Below are 10,138 nucleotides of genomic sequence, written 5' to 3' on the forward strand. Positions count from 1 at the left end.
AAGAATTAAGAAGGTTAAAAAGCATCAAGATAGTCAAGACAAAATAGATATGATCATCTGAGTCATTTCTATTTCATCATGGCTGTCTACAGAGTTCTCCAGTGAATAGAACTTATTGAAAATCAGATCTACCTCTGATAAGACAAGGGAACCAGAATAGGTCAATCTTTCATTTGCATAGTGAAACATAAGAGTCTACACTATAAGTAAGAAAACACAATCTGTCAGTCTGCTTTTGATCCCACAGAAGAAGAGGAAAGAAGGAGACTGAGGCAGAAAAAAACATTAGAAGACATAATGGCTGAAAAATGTGGAAAATTTTCAACCCAATGGTTCAAGAATCTCAACAAACATCAAGTAGAATAAACATAGCGATAACTACATCTAGGCACATCACTGTCAAAATGCTGAACGCCAAACCTTAACATCAGCTGGTGGGGATGGCAGGAGGATTACATTAGAGGTAGGAGAATAAAAATTACCGCTGACTTCTCATAAGACCCAATGAAGCCAGAAGTAAACAGGATGACATTTTTACTGTGCTGGTGTTTAGTGAGGGGGGCTGGAGGGACTGTCAACCTAAAATTCTATAACTAGCAGAAATATCTTTCAAAAATGAAGGCGGGGAGGGATAAATTAGGAGTCTGGGATTAGCAGATACAATTACTATATATAAAATATTTAGATAAACAACAAGGTCCTCCTGTATAGCATAGGGAACTATATTCAATATCTTGTAATAAACTATAACGGAAAAGAATATGAAAATATATATACGTATAACCAGATCACTTTGCTTTACACTAGAAACTAACACAACATTGTAAATTATACTTCAATTTTTTTAAATTCTTAAAAAAAAAAGAAATCTAATTCTTCAAAAAAAATGAAGGTGAAAAAAGATTTAAAAAAGAAAAAGTGATTTTGTTGCCAGCAGGTCTGTACTACAATAAATATTAAAGAATGTTCTTCAGGCTGAGGGAACTAATATCAGTTGGAAACTCAAATCTACACAAAGGAATGAAGAACACCAGAAATGATACATTTAGAAACTTTTTTCGGTTGTTTTTAAAATTTTTACTTACAGGTTAATTGACCATTTAGAGCAAAAATAAAACAATGTGCTGTGGAGTTTATAGTTTATGCTGAAGATGTATAACAACAATAGCACAAAGTGAGAGGGTAGTAAGTGGATGTGTATGGTTTAAGATTTTATCTGGGAGGGACTTCCCTGGTGGTGCAGTGATTAAGAATCCGCCTGCCAATGCAGGGGACATGGGTTCAAGCCCTGGTCTGGGAAGATCCCACATACCGCGGAGCAACTAAGCCTGTGCACCACAACTACTGAGCCTGCGCTCTAGAGTCCGCGAGCCACAGCAACAAAGACCCAACGCAGCCAAAAATAAATAAATTTATTTTTTTTAAAAAAGATTTTATCTGGGAATTGGTATAATGGGCTGTGATAAGTTAAGGATGTATATGGTAATCCCTAGGGCAACCATTAAAAAAATAAATAAAACAAAGAGGTATAACTTAAAAAGCCAACAGAAAGGGGAAAATGGAATACGAAAAAACTCAATCCAAAAAAATTCACGGACAAAAACAGATGGAGCCATTAGAAAACAAAAGCAAATAATGCCCCAGGCCAAGTGTAATGGTTCTTGGGGGTAGCTCAGTTCCTGTGGGAAAAGACCTTACAAATCTGTTATATTCACTAAATCACATAAGCATAGCTGCACACAAAATCAATCGTGATATCTATGATTACTTATACATATTAAATTAGTATGAATGGGTCCTTAATAATTCCCACTGACTATATTGCACTCAAGAGAAATTTTTAGGACCTTGTTTCCTAGCAGTTTCAACAAGAAGCTTGGAAATCTGCCTTGTGTCAGATAATACATCTTAGAACTAAGAACAATTTCCCCAATCATCGAGGTATTTCTGATTCTATGACTGGGAGTTCCAGTGGTTGCTTGAGACAAAAGGCTTTGGGTATCACCTTTTATTTAAGCTGCCAGGCTTAGCGATTCTGATGTTCCAGCCTCCTGAAGGGAGCAGAGGACGATATTAAACTTGGGAGCCAAACAGACCTGCGGCTAGGGTGTTGAACAGTCGCCTGCATGAACTCAGGTCACCCAGCAGTGGGGCTGGAAAGACAGACAATGGGCCAGGTGCAAATGTCCTCAGTGAATGTGGGAGAGTGACCTGAAGGTTGACAGATGGCAGGACTGAGGACCAGGTCACGGGTGTTGTAGACATAAGTAACGTGAGCCTCACAGCAGGGGCTTGTTTATGGTAGAAAGAGTTCCAGAGGGCACATTGGAAGAGCTTATGTGGAAGGGGAGCCAGGGGAGGGTGGGGGAGTCTGGGTACAGTGAAATCAGATTGTGGGAGACGATGGGTGAATGGAGGAAGCATTCTGTTCCAATGAGGGAACAGAATTCTCTGTTCCTTCTGATTTTCCTTCTGCATTTCTCACATTCTTTAGAAACTGCCCTTCTGCCTGAGCTGTGCTAAGGGGAGCCCAACACGTTCTTTTGTTGTTGTTCACAGCAGAGCAAGACAAAGCGGGCAGGCCACATCCAACGGGACAAAACTGAGACCCATGTGTGGGCTCACTCCAGGTTGGGAGATATCATTTCTACAGCTCTTCTCTGTCAAAACACTTAGAGGGCTTCTGGTTTCATATAACGAGGCAAATTCTTCCGTTACAGATAATGTCTTGGATTTAATCCCGTCACTGCTATCGTAATGTGAACACGAACAACTTAACATCCACATGCTTTGTAATCTCCGTCTATAAACCGTGGAATAGGAGAATGACAATGTTCCCAACTGGTGGGGAGTCTCATGACACAAAGTCATTACAAACACTTTTGTGTCATGTGTGATAAAACAGAATTAGAAATCCATTTCTCCAGCTTTTAAAAACAATGTGTAATGAAGTCAATGCACCATTTTACAATGACTAATAAAATCTAATTTAAATACACATTTTAGTAATTTATAAAATTGAGAGAAATGCCAAGGACTTACTAAGCTTTTTTTTACTTTAGTCCAAACACACGAACACTGTTTTCTTGTTCTCTCATGACCTGTTGATAGTCATAAAAGCCAAGCTATTACCTACATCAAAAATGCTGTACGTTTCTTATAGTGTCCGGAGGTGATTTTTTACTCCATCATCTTGGTAGTGTATCTAAAGAGGCATTAAATACAAGGATTATCCTCTCCTTCATCTGCTTTGTAACTCTGAATTCCTTGTTTTTCCGGTGGAATTTAGGAAGCTTCACTTTTTTAACCTCGCAATAGCCATCAGATTAAAGAAAAGCATATATTCAACACCTAATTTTTTTTGAGTAGAACTTTCTTTTTGGTACTGGAGTATAACTTGGACTTTTATGATTTGTTGAAGGTGCTCTCGGTTTCCATTGCAGAGCTGTCCCTATGACAAGCTCTGGAAACATCTTGTTTCAGATTGCCCCAGACCAGAAGCCAATCAAGCAGGAAAAGACGAGCCCAGCTATGTGATTACTTCCCATATCCAATATTTTGATGCTTTCGTTTTGCTTTAAGTGTGGCCAATTCCAAATGCCTCTGGACTCATGAGCAAAATCAAAATAAATACACACACTGACGCAGAACAGTGGGCAACCTCTCTCACACTCAGATATAACACAACTCAATCATACTCAGCTGTCTCCATGGCAAAGGTCCTCAAAGAAGGGCTCTGCACAAAGCTTTTGAGGTTGAGAAACCCAGAACTATGTGGAATAATTTGCTCTTACTTTTTTTTCCATGGTTCTGATTTTTAAGTGTAGGGGATTATCCACTGCCTGTAGCTCATTAATCATGGTAGCTTTTTTTTTTTTTTTTTTTTTTTGGCTGTGTTGGGTCTTCGTTGCTGTGCGCGGGCTTTCTCTAGTTGTGGTGAGCGGGGGCTACTCTTCGTTGCGGTGTGTGGGCTTCTCATTGCGGTGGCTTCTCTTGTTGCAGAGCACGGGCTCTAGGCTCGCAGGCTTCAGTAGTTGTGGCATGCAGGCTCAGTAGTTGTGGCTCAAGGGCTTAGTTGCTCCGTGGCATGTGGGATCTCCCTGGACCAGGGCTCGAACCCATGTACCCTGCATTGGCAGGTGGATTCTTAACCACTGTGCCACCAGGGAAGCCCCGCATGGTACCTATTTGATTATGAAAAGTGCAATCCAAAAGATAGTACTCTGAGGACTTGGCAGAGAAGTTCTATGCCCATCCCTGAAATATGTCAGAACACCCTGCACTCTGCCAACTGTGATTACACTTGGCATTAATTGAAGATGCTGAGAGCTATAAGCCTTCCTGAGTTTAGCCACCTGGAGCAGATTAAAACCTGGGTCCTGCTGGTGAGGAGCTTTGAGGGATTGGGAATACAAGGCTGTTTTAATCTTTTCCAAGTCAGGCTGTTTAGAAATATCCATACATCAAATGTTCATGGATCTCATATAATTTCCTTCTTGCAGGAGAATTCAATCACCAGTAACACTAAGTGGGATTAACTTGTGGTGGAGAGCCATCTGGAGAGAGAATTCACCTTCCCCTGTAATTATGTTCAGAGATTTACCACCATGGTTTTGAAAAAGTTGCTGAAGGTGCTCAAAGCTACAAATGATGTTTCCTCTGAAAGCCTTGTTCAGTTGACCCAGTGAAATTAAAACGCAACTGAAGGAAAATCTAGTCCTTCCTTTGTGCTTTAATATTCCTCCTCCGCAGGAGGGTGATACCAGGATTGCAAGGACTGGCTTGAGGTCTTCCAAAGATATGACGAAAAGCCAGTGGAAACTGTCCTGAAACTGTATTGCCTAGATAAAGAGAAAGGCTCATGAAAAGGATAGTGAGCAGAGGGAGGGACTAACAGGGAAATTACTATGAGTCAGAATTCAGCTCTCTGGATCACGCTAGAGATAAGGCCTGCTCCCTTGAAGAACCCAGAAACAAATATAGATTAGTCTTAGAAAGTAGAGGACCCAGAGAAGCACAGAAGGCAGAGAAAGCCTTTATATTTTAATGGGAGAAAATGAATTAGCATAGTCTGAGGATAGAGAGAAGATGGCCCAGGAGGTCAAAGGCCAACCTCAAGTTCCCTGGGCCAACCCAGGTCATCTGAAATGATGCCAGTCTTCAGAGCCATAAGAATGTCAGTTCTCTGGAAGAGGAGCTGAACCTCAGTGAAAGAAGTAAGTGCCAGCCATACCAATCTGACCTCAAAACCTCTGTGATATGGGGGCAAAATCAGACCAGGAAAATAACAGATTATTTAAAAATTGGTTTTATTAAATACTTACTATCTTCACTATTAAAATTACTGACAAACTAGATACATAGTATCTTCTTCAATTTGTAAGTCTATTATGATACAAACAATAGTGAAGCCATTAAAATTATGATACACTGATTGATTTTGAACAATATCCACAAGCCTCTAGACTCATTTGGTGAGGCTAGCATAAGTTTCATATTTAAACCAGGCAATGGCACCATGAGAAAGGAAAATTATAAAGTCAACTCAGTTTTGAATATAAATGTGAAAATCATAAATTAAATATTGGCAAACTGTCTAAAAATGTGTAAAAAAATACATAATGACTAAGTTGGGTTGATCTCAAGATTTCAGTGATGGCTTAACATTAGTAGAAAGTCTATTATGTAATGCTCTACATTAACATAGTAAAAGAGAAAGGACATACGGTCATCTCACTAGATACTGGAAAGCCAACAAATAAATTTCAACACTCATTCATAACAAAAACTCTTAGTAAACTAGGAATAGGAGGGAACATCTACATCCTAGTAAAGATTACCAAAAATCTACAATAAATATCATGCATACTGGAGAAATGTTAGAAGCATATCCTTTAGAGTCAGGAACAAAAAAAGGATGCCTGCTTTCACTACATCTATTCGAAGTTTATTGGAAGTCCAAGTCAGCGCAATAAGAAATAAAAGATATAAGGACTGGAAAGAAAGAAAGATGATAAGATTTTTTTCATAAAAAATTCAAGAAACTCTTCAAGAAAAACTGTGGAATATAAGAGGAGAATTTGTCAAGATTACTGGATAAAGTATCAATGTACTAAAATAGCATTCAAATAAACAAGGAACAAATAATTAGAAATTAGAACATGAAACACACACAATAGCAACAAAAGTTACAAGTTTTCTACCAATAAATCTAACAAAAGATGGGCAACTCCTTTCTCAATAATAACATAAAACTGAAGAAAAATATAAAATAAAACCTAAATAAATGAAAAGCTACATTACTTTAATAAATATTATCAAAAATAGAAATTGCTCTTTAACTTGTAAATTCAATAATTCAACGCAATTTCAACCAACACTTCAATAGAGGCTTGGTTTTTTCTTCTCCTTTTTTGGCCGCGCTGCATGGCATGGGGGACCTTAGTTCCCTGACCAGGGATTGAACCCATGCCCCCTGCAGTGGAAGCACGGAGTCTCAACCACTGGACTGCCAGGGAAGTCCCATCAATAGAGTTGTTTTTATGCAACTAAATTTCACATGTAAGGTGAAATTTATTTCATTTAGATGAATGAAGAGCCAAGAAAAGCCAATACATTATTGAAGAAGGGAGAATTATATTTGCCAGATAGTAAGGTTTAATATAAAATTATAGTATTAAAACAGTGTGGTTTTGGTACAGGGATAGACAAAGAGGCTAATGGAACAGAGCAGACTTTTAAATAAATAGTTTAATATATGAACATTTAATAAATGGTTCTGACAACTGTCTTTCCATGTAGAAAAAGACAAAATTAGACCCTTACCTCAAACTATACACAAAAATTAATTTCAGGTGGAATAAAAACTTAAAAGTGAAAATAAAAACTGTAAGCTTTAGAAGATAACACAAGAGAATATCATCATTATGTAAAATCCATTAAAAGAAATAAGATAGATTTAAAAAATCCATACATGTAAAATGTTAAAACAGGGCTTCCCTGGTGGCGCAGTGGTTGAGAGTCCGCCTGCCAATGCAGGGGACACGGGTTCGTGCCCCGGTCCGGGAAGATCCCACATGCCGTGCAGCGGCTGGGCCCGTGAGCCATGGCCGCTGAGCCTGCGCGTCCGGAGCCTGTGCTCCGCGACGGGAGAGGCCGCAACAGTGAGAGGCCCGCGTACCGCAAAAAAAAAAAAAAAAAAGAATCCACCTGCCAGTGCAGGGGACACGGGTTCGAGCCCTGGTCCGGGAAGATCCCACATGCCACGGAGCAACTAAGTCCGTGCACCACAACTACTGAGCCTGCACTCTAGAGCCCATGAGCCACAACCACTGAAGTTCGTGAGCCTAGAGCCCATGCTCCGCAACAAGAGAAGCCACTGCAATGAGAAGCCCGTGCACCGCAACGAAGAGTAGCTCCCACTCACCACAGCTAGAAAAACCCTGCAAACAGCGACGAAGACAGAACACAGCCAAAAATAAATAAAAACCAAAAAATTTTTAAATGAATAAAATCTATCTTTAAAAAATTAAGTGGGGCTTCCCTGGTGGTGCAGTGGTTGAGAGTCCGCCTGCCGATGCAGGGGACACGGGTTCGTGCCCTGGTCCGGGAAGATCCCACATGCCGCGGAGCGGCTGGGCCCGTGAGCCATGGCCGCTGAGCCTGCGCGTCCGGAGCCTGTGCTCCGCAACGGAAGAGGCCACAACAGTGAGAGGCCTGCGTACCACAAAAAAAAAATAATAATAATAAATGAAATAAAATAAAATGTTAAAACAAAATATTGAGTAAGAAAAGCAAGTTGGAAAGAATGCATACATTTTGATGATAATAGTATGTACTGTTTGTACAAAATTATAAACACACATATATGGGAACAAACACAGTAAAAGAACATAAGCAAACTGTAAAGGTAGATAAATCTGATTACTTAAAAATTAAAACTTCTGTACAAAAGATATCATGAGCAAAGTAAAAATCAAATTCACATAATGGGAGAAAATAATGAAAACCCATACAATCATCAAATAATTGGTATGCATAATAATAAAGAATTCCAACACAGCTGTAACAAAAAGAGAAACAATCTAAAAGAAAAAGAGACAAGAATGCATACAATTCACAAAAATTGTGAATTGGTGGCTATTAAGCATCTGAAAAGATTCTCAACCCCATTAACAATCAGGGAAATGAAAATTAGAAATCAATGAAACCTTATTTTGCATCCATCATATTGGCAAGAATTAGTAAATCTCATAACATCAAATATTGGTGAAGATGTGGGGAAATGGACTCATGCACATTGTAGGCACCACCACTTTGAAGAGCAACTGATGAAGTCCTAGGAAAGCTGAAGATGCATTATTCTTTGATCCAGTAGTTCCACTTCTACATGTCTATTCTAAAGTAAACTTGGGTGAACAAGGAGGTTTGTACAAAGTCGTTCATTTGTAGCATGGTAACATGGTTTGTAACAGCTGAAGAATGAAAACATCCTACTGTCTCTAAGTAGAATAATGGATATCCTCAGGTTTGTCAACACAATGCATTCCACACAGCAGTTAACATGAATGAAGTAGATCTAAACCTGTCTATCTATCTACAGCAATAAATCTTTAAAAACCAAAATACTGAATAATAAAATCAAGTTGTAAAAACATACTGACAGATTTTAAAACACACTAAACAACACCTAAACTGTTTTAGGATACAGTCATCTGTATCCTATCAGTGATTCCCCCCAGGTGACATTTGGCAATGTCACAACTGGAGGAGGATGCTACTGGCATCTAGTGGGTAGAAGCCAGAAATGCTGCTAAACATCCTGCAAAGCATTACCTAACCATCCCCCAACCCTCAATACATATAAAGAATTATTTGACTCCAAATGTCTAAAGGACTGAGTTTGAGAAATCTTGCTCTAGAGCCATCCTATCCAAATTATATAAATGAGAATGCGGGATTGAGGCAGGAGTGTATTCTTCAAAAAAAAAGAAAGTATAGTTCAGGGAAAGGGGAAGTAATTAAAACATATCAACTACAGTATGTGTGAAAAAGATTGAAAGAATACACATCAAAATATTCTCAGTAATGATTTCTGAGATAGTGTTCAAGAATTGTGTTGTGGGGCTTCCCTGGTGGCACAGTGATTGAGAGTCCGCCTGCTGATGCAGGGGACACGGGTTCGTGCCCCGGTCGCGGAGGATCCCACATGCCGTGGAGCGGCTGAGCCTGTGAGCCATGGCCGCTAAGCCTGCGCGTCCCGAGCCTGTGCTCCGCAACGGGAGAGGCCACAACAGTGAGAGGCCCGCGTACAGAAAAAAAAAAAAAAAGAATTGTGTTGTGTATACTTCTATTTTCTAATATATCTAAAAGGAATACGAAGCATGGGTGAAATTAAAAATCATTTGAAGAGAAAAATACAAAAAAAATCTTTCATCAAAAAAGTTTTCTTCCAAAATTTTATGCTTCAGATCAGTTTCACAGCGCATATTTTTACGTTATTTTTCTTAAGTATTAACTATTTTGTGTTCTACTTTTTCCCATTGGCATTATTTCATATAGATCATTCCATAAATCCAGATAATCTTTATATTTGAAGTTTTAATGGCTATATGATGTTTCATTGTATTACTTTGTCAAGAGTTACTTAGCCATTTCCTAGCTGCTAATGATTTTGGATCCTTCTATTATTATGAAAAGCATAAACACCTTTGCAAAAATCGAGTGTTTCTCTTTATTGAATTCTTTCCCTGGGATTTGCTCCCGGGAGCAGATTTGCCACATGGAAGGATATAATGAATTCTGTGATGCTTGGTACATGTTGTCAGATTTCTTTCCAGAAAAATTATTCCACTATTTCTACAAGCAATGCATGAGTATACTTGAGTCTCCAAAGCACTGTTAACTTCGGTTTAAAAAAAAAAACCTATTATTAATTTAACATGTAGGAGGTAGTATACTGGACTCTTTTAATTTGCAATTCTTTAATTATTAGGGAAGCTAAATATTTTCCCAAGTGATTGTACACTATTTGTAGTTTCCCTTGTGCAAACCATCTCCTCATATCCTTTAACCATCTGTCCAGTCAGACTTGAGTATTGTCCAAATAGATAATATTAATTTTCCTTAAATTCATAAT

Source organism: Pseudorca crassidens, chromosome 1 (assembly GCF_039906515.1).
Source record: "Pseudorca crassidens isolate mPseCra1 chromosome 1, mPseCra1.hap1, whole genome shotgun sequence".
NCBI classification, from domain to species: Eukaryota; Metazoa; Chordata; class Mammalia; order Artiodactyla; family Delphinidae; genus Pseudorca; species Pseudorca crassidens.